The 11,109-nt window shown below is 51.4% G+C and overlaps 1 pseudogene; it reads left to right on the top strand.

Annotated features, from left to right (window-relative positions):
• Positions 1–7,126: 7,126 nt before the first annotated feature.
• LOC117072184 lies at positions 7,127–7,973 on the top strand (annotated as a pseudogene).
• Positions 7,974–11,109: the final 3,136 nt, after the last annotated feature.

The following is an 11,109-nucleotide window of genomic DNA, read 5'->3' as shown; positions in this document are numbered from 1 at the left end:
CCCTCTCTCCCCATCTGAGCTCTAGGTCAAATGTCTGGTGTGTTGTCTAGGCCCCCGATTCTCTCCCGAACGTGCGGATGCAACACTAGACATTTGACCTGGGGATCAGAAGTCCCGCATGCATCTCACTGGGCTAACTCAAGGAATCAGCAGGGCTGCGTTCCTTCTGGGGGCTCCAGGGGAGAATCTGTATCCTGTGTCTTCCAGCTTCCAGTGGCTGCAGCAGTCCTTGGCCTGTGGCCCCTTCCTCCATCTTCAAAGCTAGCTGCACAGCATCTTTAAATCTCTCTGACCTTGCTTCCATCATCATCTCTCCGCTGACTGACCTTCCTCTCTCTTCCACATTTGAGGACCCTTGTGATTCCACTGGGCCAACCTGAGTCATCAAGTCTACCCTCCTTATCTGGGGTCAGCTAGTTGGCAACCTTAATCTTCCCTGCAACCTTGATTTCCCCTTTGTTATATAAACCACTATAGTCACAGATTCCAGCAATTGTGACAGGGACATCTCTGAGGGGCCATTATTTTGCCACCACAGATGTTAATTAATATTACACAAAAAAAAGGAATGGAGTTTTCTGTTAAACAGTTTTATTTCCAAAGGGACATACAGCTGTTGATACATGAAGGTACTTTCCAGAAGAGGAATCTTATATTCAGAGTTCTCCAAAGTGATGTCACCACAGAACCTCCTTCCACAGAGTTGCTCCCAGGCCCAACGGTTGGGAGGAACACACTTTGGGAAACACTGTGACAAAGCCAGAGTGCCCCAGGTTTTCAACAAGGCACTTACAAGGTTCCCTCACGATAGCTGTGTGTGACAAGGAGAAACGCACTGGATGACCTTATTATTAAGTGGACTTTCGACTATTCGAGAGCCAATAAACAGAACGATGGCAACCTGGGAGCAGAGTCTACAGTGGGTGCCACGGGGCTTCCTCCTTGTCCAAGGGATGAATGACGACTTTCTCATTCACTGAAGTATTTGCAGTTAGTGCCAACAGTAGGCCGTCAATACTCTGGGTAACTAGGATCTTGACAAGCTTGGGAGACCATGGGAGTGCTCCGGGCCCGCAGCACCACTGAGCATAGTGTAACTCACCCATCTCTAAAGCCTTTGCCCTTAGATGGTGTCCTGCCACGCGGCTCTTTTGGGAAGAGTTTGACACGCGCTCGGCTTATGTGGGGTGGTTAGTTGGGTGGGTCGCTCCCCCCTCTGAAGGCTCAAGCCCTGCAGAGGAGCCTAAATCTTTCATGCTTTTACAGCTTTGTACTTAGGAGGAAAAAATGCTAGAAGATGAGCTAACCTGGTACTTTAGAATCGTTTCAGTTGTAACTGGGATCTTTCTCCAAGCCCAAAATGTGAGTGTTCCCATTTCCCAGTCCCAGAAGCCCCAGTAGTGGACTGCACACTTTCTGCCCAAATGACAAGCTCCCATCGACTGAGCGGCATCATTTAACCTGTGTTTAAAAGCAGAGTCTTTGCCAGGCATTCCAGGACACTGACAGACTGAGATGAGCAATGCACACTTCCTACCTGGAGTGCACTGCAGTCTCTGGGGTCACTGGTGACCCAGGCCCCCACAAGGTCCTCCCACCCACCGGGCAGCAACCGTGCCAGCCTCAGCTGGGAATCGAGGGTGTGCCCATCATGGCTGCCCACTCTTCTTGCAGCTGAGAGGAGTCAAGTGACTTAGTTCTGGTCTCCCAGGAAAGTGGTTTCTTCCACACAAGACAGGCTCGCAAGGCCGCTTGTGCTCCTCCTCCTTCCTGGTGGAGTGCAGCCATCTGTGGCGTGAAAGGGCCAGTCTCAAAGAGAAGATGGCTTCCAGCTGCTTCCTGCCAAGCAGGAAGAGGGAAACACACAAGGTGCTGGTGGCTTTGGGCAGCTGGACACACCCAGGGATGTCAGCTTCCAGCTTCCTTGTTTAGGGAGGCTGAGTGGCTGGGGGAGCGACACAGACCTGCAGGGGTTTACGGGCTACAACCAGTATGCCCTGGCTGGGGTCTCTCTTCAGACCCACCCCCACCCTGGCCATCTGCCTGAAACCCAGGAGGTTGGCTGGGGAGCCAGTGAGAAGCTACTCTGGGGTAGGAGACAGGGGGTCACTTGCACTCTGTCCTCAGGGTCCCCGTGCAGTCCCTGCCCTTCCGGCCCGGGGTGGGAGTGTGCTGCAGCCTCGGGCGCTGACCTGCAGCCTGTCACCTGCGCCAACGCCCCTTAACGCCCTCCTCCTCATCCTCATTTTCCGGTGCCCACCAGTCTCCTCGTGCTGACGGACGACTCAGTGTGGCTCCCCAGAGCTGCTCTGGGGACTGCACGGTGGAGGGGCCCATACTTTCTGAACAGCCGCTTGGATCTACTGAATACTCAAGCACTGCCGTGTTTTCATAGTGATGGCCCAGCTACATCATAGGACATATGTCCTGTGTCATAGGACAGCGGTGACAGCAGCAGGCGGCCTTGGGGCGGGGCTGGGCGGGGCCAGAGGGACGAGCAGCTCCGCAGGGCCGGGGCCCCTTCCGCAGCCCCTGAGCCTAGTAGGGCGCCGCTGTCCGGGGGTGGCCTGCCGGCTCGCTGCCAGCCTGTATCCATTTCTACACGGCTCCTCTCCCAGACCCTTCCCTGGCTTATTTCGTGTCCATTCTAGGGACGTTCTAACGTTTCCGTTCGCCGGGGGTCTGGACTGCGCATCGGTCCTGGGCAAGCCTCCCCGAGCGCCGCGTCCGCCCTCGCCGTCCCCCCACCCGGATCCCGCTCCCCCGGAGCGCCGCGTGCGCCCTCGCCGTCTCCCCACCCGGACCCCGCTCCCCCGGAGTGCCGCGTGCGCCCTCGCCGTCTCCCCACTCGGACCCCGCTCCCCCGAGCGCTGCGTGCGCCCTCGCCTTCCCCCGACCCGGACCCAGCTCCCCCGGAGCGCCTCGTGCGCCACCGCCGTCCCTCCACCCGGACCCCGCTCCCGCGCCGCCTCCCTCGCGCTGTGCTGACGCTTCTCTGTGTGGAGAGTGCCTCGCCCATTCTTCAGATTTGGGAATGGGCTCTCCGCACCTGGAGCGCCTGCTCAGGATCGGGCAGGCACCGGACAGACGCCCCGACGGAAAGCCCGAGCCCTGCCTGGCGCGGCCGCACAGAAACGCCAGCGTCCCTGGACTGAGCGCGGGGAGGGGCAGGCTTCGAGCAGCGCTGTCCACGGGGAAGAAGGCACAGCCCACATTTTTAGATTTTCCAGTTTCCACGTTGAAAAAGCAAAAAGACATGAGATTGATTTGTGACTCAGAGTATCAAAAATATTATCATTTAACCGATTAATAAATATGAACAATTATTTATTAGATGTTTTACTTTTTAGCACTACATTTTCAAAATCCGGTGAGAATGTTATACTCACAGCACATCTCAGCGCTGCAGCTCACGCAGGGGCGCCTCCAGCGCCAGGCTTCCTGGGCTCCCTCCTGGCTGCGTGTTGCTGGGCACGTTACTTCATATGGCAAAGTCTCCATTTTTCTCATCTAGAAAACGGAGATCAAAGTATAGGTGCCTGTTTCATAGGACTGCAGTGAAGATCAAATGAGAGCGCCCAGCCAAGGATATAAGACCCATGCATGGTCTGCGGAAGCCTCATGGCCTTTAAGGTAATTTGCGTGATTTGGGGATTCTGAAAGATTTTGGAGTCAGGACAGATTGAGATTCTGGCACCGCTCTGCCACTCACTAATCACTTATTAGGCTGGTCACCTCCTCTAGCCTGGCCCTTCCATCTGCACAGCCTTTGCCCCTGGGCAGTGAGCAGTGGGTCTCCTTCCCAGCAGTGGCTCACGCAGGTAATCCAGGCACTTTGGGAGGCCGAGGCAGATGGATCACCTGAAGTCAGGAGTTCGAGACCAGCCTGATCAATATGGTGAAACGCCGGCTTTATTAAAATACAAAAATTAGCCAGGCATGGTGGCATGTGCATATAGTCCCAGCTACTTGGGATGCTGAGGCAGGAGAATCACTTGAACCGGGAGGCAGAGGTTGCAGTGAGCCCAGATCGTGCCACTGCACTCAAAAAAAAAAAAAAAATCACCTAGAAGGGTTATAAAACACCCATGTCAGGGCCCACCAACTAAACAGAATCTCTGGAGTTGGGGCCAGGCCAGTGCCAGCCCACTCTAACGAGTGATGCTAACATGAGCCAGGGCTGAGAAGCATTAGCCATTTTCAGAAAGTCATGGGTATATATGCATATTTTTACTTAGAAATCACTGGATGATGAGGAAAAAACACTATTAGCCAAAAACAAATGTTCTCTCCAGAAAGATACACTTTGTGACTTTTTTTTTTCTTTTGAGACAGTCTCACTCTGTCGCCCAGACTGGAGAGCAGTGGCACCATCTTACTGAAACCTCTGTCTCCCGGGCTCAAGCAATCCTCCCACCTCAGCCTCCAAAGCAGCTGGGACTACAGGCACACACCACCACACCCAGCTAATTTTTTTACTTTTTGTAGAGACAGGGCTTCACCATGTTGTCCAGGCTGGTCTCAAACTCCCAGGCTCAAGCAATTTGCTGGCCTCAGCCTCCCAAAGTGCTGAGATTACAGGCGTGAGCCACTACGCCTGGCCTTACCTTGTGGCTTTTCAAAATCAGGTCATGGCCAAAAATCAGTTTTAAAACTAAAGAGTTTGGAGTTTCCTTGGTTACCTCCAATCTCATCTCACTTCTAACTGATGGCAGGAACGGCGGGGGGGGTCTGCCCTGACCCAGGGTCCTCCCATTCAGGACCCTCTTGGATCTGTCTCCTGAAGTCTTGGCCTAGCCTTCTCCTTAAGATTTTGACAACACAATCATTGGTTTCCTTGCAGCAGTCAGATGTGGCTTCCCTTTTACAGGACAGTCAGGTAGGACGCTCACCTGGTGTCCCGGCCTCTATGGGCAGTCAGCAGGGAGGGCTTCCAGGTGGCCCAGGGCTCATCACAGCTTCACTCCTCAGACCATCAACAAATGCCTGAGATGACACATTTCATTGGCATTTCTTCTCTCTTAAATCTTCCATAGCACTTCCCAGTTTACAAAGCACCTCCTCCGCAGGCTTTCTCCAGTTACACAACTTTAGATCAAGTCACAGGAACCTGAAGGACACCACAGATGCTGCCAGCAAGGGCATCTGGAAGGCCTGGGGTCCACGGTGGCTCAGGAAGTTAACTGCCTTCTGATACCCACTAGCCTGCTCACCTGGGCCTTCCTAGCTCACGCTTCTCACCTGTGAACAAAGACAGTGGGAGCAGTTCCTTACAGGACTCTAATGAGAGCTGTTGGGGAGATAAATCCCTAGCAAGGCAGAGGTCTCTCCACAGAACAGAAAAGGAAGGAGGCAGTTTTGTTAATGACTAAGCACATCTAACTACAGCGTGTTGCAGCCCACCTGTGAAGAGAGCACACACAGAAATCCCAGCAACTTTTTTTTTTGTTTTTAGATGGAGTCTCCCTCTGTGGCCCAGGCTGGAGTGCAGTGGTGCGATCTCAGCTCACTGCAAGCTCCGCCTCCCGGGTTCCCACCATTCTGCCTCAGCCTCCCGAGTAGCTGGGACTACAGCCGCCCTCCATCACGCCCGGCTAATTGTTTTTTTTGTATTTTTAGTAGAGATGGGGTTTCACCATGTTAGCCAGGATGGTCTCAATCTCCTAACCTTTGGGAGGCCCACCTTGGCCTCCCAAAGTGCTGGGATTACAGGCGTGAGCCACCGCGCCTGGCTGACTCCCGTATATTTAACCACCATATTCATAAGCTGTCAGGATTCCTGGCCCCTTGTCTTCCCATAAGAAGCTCAACAGTGCCCTTTACTGCATGTTTTACAAAGTTCATCCTAAACTCACTCGGGAATCCAGGCGACCTTTTGCTTTAGTCGATTGCCTTTATCCAGGGAATAATAAAACTTCAATTACTTGTCCCTGCTAGCAGATGGTTCCTGCTGCAATCATCAGGTTCTTAGGTTAAAGCCCACAGGTATAGGGAGTGTGTGGTGCTGCCTTCTCAGATGCTTATATTTCAAAAAGGGATGCATCCCCGACATTTGCATAACATTTTTGGGTTGTAAAATTAGTAGGTGGCTTATCTTTACCAAGATTTATCTACATATGGAAAGATGAGAAAAGATTCATAGTCACTGGGTCAAAAATGCTCTAGGAACATGGGGAAAACGTCTCCCTCTTCACAGCAAGGATAATTCATTTGTTAAATGTACCCTTACAGTATTAAATAATGCGTGTGACGTGCCTGGCCCATAGAAAGAGTTCAGTAACAACAGAAATGCTGAGAAGGCCTATGCTGACTTTCCTCCCATTCATGCTCATTAGAGGAGATTTCTTGGGTGGTGATGAGAAGCACAGCTGACAGCATAGGCAGGAGTTCCCCCTGGGTCCTTGGGGGTCTTGGCTGGGACCCTGGCACAGAAACACAAAGCTTTTCTGACTTTTAAGTTTTTGCCCTGGTGTGGCAACTGGTGAGTCTCTGACAAGAAAGGAAATGACCCTTGTGGGAAAGCGGGAGATGAACCCACATTCCCCACAAGGCACGCAACCTGTGGATGCCTGGACACAGACCCTATGGCTGCATCGCCTCCTGCACACACCTGCGTCTGGCACAGAAGCTGAGGCTGGGGGAGCTAAGCCTATAAGGGATGGCACATCTGGGGCTGGGTCCCTCTGTGTCCTGTCCTTCCAGACGTCAGACCCCTGGGGACAGGGGAGGCTGGGAACTGGCTTTGACCGACACCATTTTCCTCCTGTCATTGAATCCTCCCGCAGACTCTGAGAGGGAAAAATCACCTCGGTATGGAGAAGATGAAGGATGACCATTCAAGAAACAGTCACAATCCCAGGACGAGGGAGGAACACACTGTACCCATGGGCTTCCCTGGAAACGGGCCGGAGGGCCTGGGATAAAGATATTAAAATTCCTTCAGACTCTTCTGTGAGGCTGGTGCAAAACGTTGTGCACCCACTTAATAGAAATTTTGCTGAACTCCTCAGTATAGTAAATGCCCATTTTGGACATGCAGAGCGGGTTCCGCCTTCAGATGCATAGATGATAATGTTGGGGGTCTATTTTCAAAAGAATGTTTTCATTTTTTGCCTGAATATACTGAACGGTGTCTGTTACTCTGCATGGCTCCCCAGGCCCTCAGGGGATGACTCCTGCGCCAGTGCCCTGGCTTCAGCCTCGCTCCCATGAGCAGCCAGGTGGGGTGACTTTCTGGTCAGGTGGTCGAGGGCAGAGGTGCTGTGATCCCGTCATTACCTGGCAGAACCATAGGCCAGGAGGCAGGCCAGTGGCCCAACGCAGGCTTTGTCAGGGTGCAGGGACAGGGATATTGGACATTAAGTTATTTTTACAGCAGCACAGTTTTCTCATAGGCACACTTTAGACACCACCTTCCCATTTGCTGGATGGAGGAAGGGGACTGATGCTCACTGAACAGAGGGCACCTGCAGGGCCTCAGCAGGCACAGAGAGGGACTGCCTGGAGCCTGGATGGGGCTCATCCCTCTCTCTACCCAGTCCCTGAGCCAGCTGCAGGCTGGGCAATGCTCCCTGGGGTCAGTCTCTGTGGTAACAGGAAAGGGCTTCATAGTTTTCACCTCCTTTCCCACCATCTCCTGGGTTCACAGTGAGAGCTCAGCCCAGACCCTGGCAGGTCTCGATTCTGGGGATGTATCACCCGTGCCATTATTATGGTTTGTCGCTAGGTGGGAGGACGAGAGGGTTGTGCTGAGCACAGGCGCAGCTGTCTTCCCTCCAGCTGCATCAGGGAAGCAGGGTACGGGGTCACAGAGGACTTGGGCTGAGCCAGGCCCTCCTCTCTCCTCTTTGCCAGCAGAGGGGCTGGTCATTCTTGTTGAAGCATCGGTTTCCCTGTGCCAAGTACAAAAGAGTGCCCCCACAAGGCTACCAAGTGCCAGGCCTGTGAACCTGCATGCTGGTGATGCTGAGTGAGCATGGGTGCTCTGCCCCCTTCCAGACAAGTCCCCAAGCGCCTGGGGCCTGGGAGCAGCACACCCTGCCTGCAGCAGCACGGGGGCTGCCACAATGGTGAGGCCAAGGCGAGGCCAGGTGGGCAGCCTATGAGGAGAGGGGTGCACCTGCCCTGCCTCAGCTGGGCTGTGTCACTATAGAATGAGACCACCGCTTCTGCTCTTTCCCAGCTTTTCCCCATCTCCCCTTTTCCCTAATTTATAAGACAGGAGAAGGGGGAGAAAGCAAAAAGTTGGAAAGAAACAGAAGTAAGATAAATAGCTAGACGACCTTGGCACCACCATCTGGCCCTGGTGGTTAAAATAATAATGATAATATTAACCTCTGACCAAAACTACTAGTGTTATCTGTAAATTCCAGATACTGTATGAGAAAGCACTGCAAAACTTTTTGTTCTGTTAGCTGATGCATGTAGCCCCTCGTCACGTTTTCCACGCATGCTTGATTTATCATGACCCAAAAAGGCCACATATTTCTTCTTCAGGGAGCTCGGTTCTTAAGACGCAAGTTTGCCGACGCTCCCGGCTGAATAAAAAACCTCTTCCTTCTTTAATCCGGTGTCTGAGGAGTTTTGTCTGCGGCTCGTCCTGCTACACTGTCATCTAAAGGAAGAGATGATGATACTACTTCCACTACTGGAGAAGGTACACACCCCACTGTGTTATTGTTCCCCATAACTTGTGGGGGAGAGCATGATATTACTTCCATTATGACAGTGGCTTGACACCCAGTCTGTGATATTGCTCCTAATTTCCAGTAGGTAAAGTATGATGTTCCTACCAAGAGAGTAGTGGGTGTACAGCCACCCTGTGATATGTCTCCAAATATTCAGGGAGACACAGGAGGACATTACCCCAAATCTCCCAAGAAGTGTACACCCATTGTGTGGTATGGTTCCTAACATCCAGAGGTGCGATAGGAGAAGGATGGTATTCTCCTATCGCAGGCTGTGTACACAAAAACTGTGAAATTGTTCCTAATATCCTGAACAAAGGAGATTGTTAGTAATGGACACACATTGCAGGGGGAGTAATGATTACGATCCACATCGTAATGGTGAGTAATAGCAACCCCCTCTCTCCCCCTCGCTGTTACGATCCTCATCGCAGGGGGTGAGGAACCCCCCACGATATGGGGAGTAATAGCATTCCCCTCTCTCCCCCTGGTGTTATATAAGGAGGCTGGCCTTATATAAGTGCCCCCCAATGCCATCGTAGACTTTAATGTATTCACTTGAAGTTTTTCCTCATTTAGATCTGCCAATCCCTTAATAGGTCTAATTGCTGCCTGACATTCTGTATTAACATTTTCATGAGCAAGCAGCTGAACAATCACTTTCTTGGCATGAGAATTGGAAATAGCCTTTTGAGCCGCATCCAGCAAAGGAGTGATAGAATCTGGAAAAGGCTCCCTTGGACCCTGTTGAACTGTGTTAAAAGAAGGATGAGCAGAACTAGCGTCGTGAATTTTTTCCCAGGCTCTTAGGCATGTAGTTCTGAGCTGATCAACAGCCTTATCACCCATTACCATCTGTTGATTTAGAGTACTCCATGCCTGTCCGACTCCAAGCAATTGATCAGATGTGATATTAACGGGACGTTGGTCTTGAGCATTTCTGCATGCCTGATGTGTTGCTTCATCTGTCCACCAGGTTTTCAATTGGAGAAATTCAGAGGGGGACAGGGTGGATCGGGCTAATGCCTCCCAATCCATACGTATTCAACGTCTGTTATAAGCCACACATTGTAACAAGGAATGAACGTAAGTAGAATTTGGCCCATATTGTCCAATTGTTTGCTTTAAGTCTTTTAATATTTTAAAAGGAAATGGCTCCCAGCATGCTTGAGCAAGTTCTCTAGCCTCCTCAGCTGGTGAAATAACGACCAGAAACTGCCAAGCATTCAAATTCCCCATTTCTTGTGCCTGGCAAATGGATGCCTGGATTGTCCCTGTGCCATAATTTGTATTTGGACCGGCTCACAGCACTCCTCTATATAGTTAGCAGGTGGGCAAGCCTGGATCATTCCCTTATGGTAATTGGCTGTTGGACAAGCCTGAAGCTTCCCTTCGCCATAGTTGCTGGCGGGGCCTGCAACAATGGGAGCCGCAAGGCGCATCTCAGGCTCCCCTTCCAAAAATTCCTGAGGCTGGCCTGGGGGTGGCCATTCCAGACCTTCCCCTAAAGGCGCAGTAGGTGGCACAGTTTCTTTTCTACGTTTTTGGAGATTAGCATACATACATACCTTCTCGTTTCTCGCCCTTTTTAAAACTAGACTGTCATGGTTCACTTTGCTGATAATTAGACTCCTGATTATTCAACTTTCCTATGTCATCCTGAAATTCCTCCTTCTCCTCCTCAGTGTGGAAGGGCTCCAGTGCTCCAGTGCCAACCACACAGACCAAGCAGAGACAGGAATATCGTGGCCCTCTTGTTATGATCGTTTTAAGTCTGATCCGACCTTGTCCCAATCTTTTACATTCGTGGTTCCATATTCCGGGAACCAAGGAGAATACTTGTCTACCAGATGGAACAAAGATGTGAGATTTTGGGTCCTCACAATTACCCCTCCGCGGCGCAGTAACTGCCGCACAAGGCTTAAGTAATTAGCGAACTCACTCTCAGCCCGACCCACATTTTCCCGGTTTCCCTGGAATTCTCTGAGCGCCCTGCTTACCCTAGAGCTTGAAGTGAAAACCTACTTGGGAGTCCTTTGTAGATCGTCCTCGGCTTTCCACGCTCTGATGTTCCTTCACTGGATTATTTGTAGAGATTAGGGGCACCCCGGCCTTGGGCACCAGAGACCAGCCTGGGCAACTGAGGGAGACCCCCGTTTCTACCAAAAAAATAAAGTAATAATAATAATAATTAGCCAGGTGTGGTGTCACGCGCCTGTAATCCCAGCTACTCCATGAGAAGTCAGACAAAACCTGACACCAGAGACTGATTTTCTTCTAAAATGTTTTCTCCAAAAGATTTTTAAAACAAAAGGGGGAAATTGGAAAGGAAAATATTTTGGGTCCCCCAAATCACTAAGATAAAGGGGAAAGTCAATCTGGGAACTGCTTAGGGCAAACCTGTCTCCCATTCTATTCAAAG

The sequence above is a fragment of the Trachypithecus francoisi genome, unplaced genomic scaffold (assembly GCF_009764315.1).
Source record: "Trachypithecus francoisi isolate TF-2019V2 unplaced genomic scaffold, Tfra_2.0 Lachesis_group4, whole genome shotgun sequence".
Lineage (NCBI taxonomy): Eukaryota > Metazoa > Chordata > Mammalia > Primates > Cercopithecidae > Trachypithecus > Trachypithecus francoisi.
This window is presented reverse-complemented; position numbering and strand designations above follow the sequence as displayed.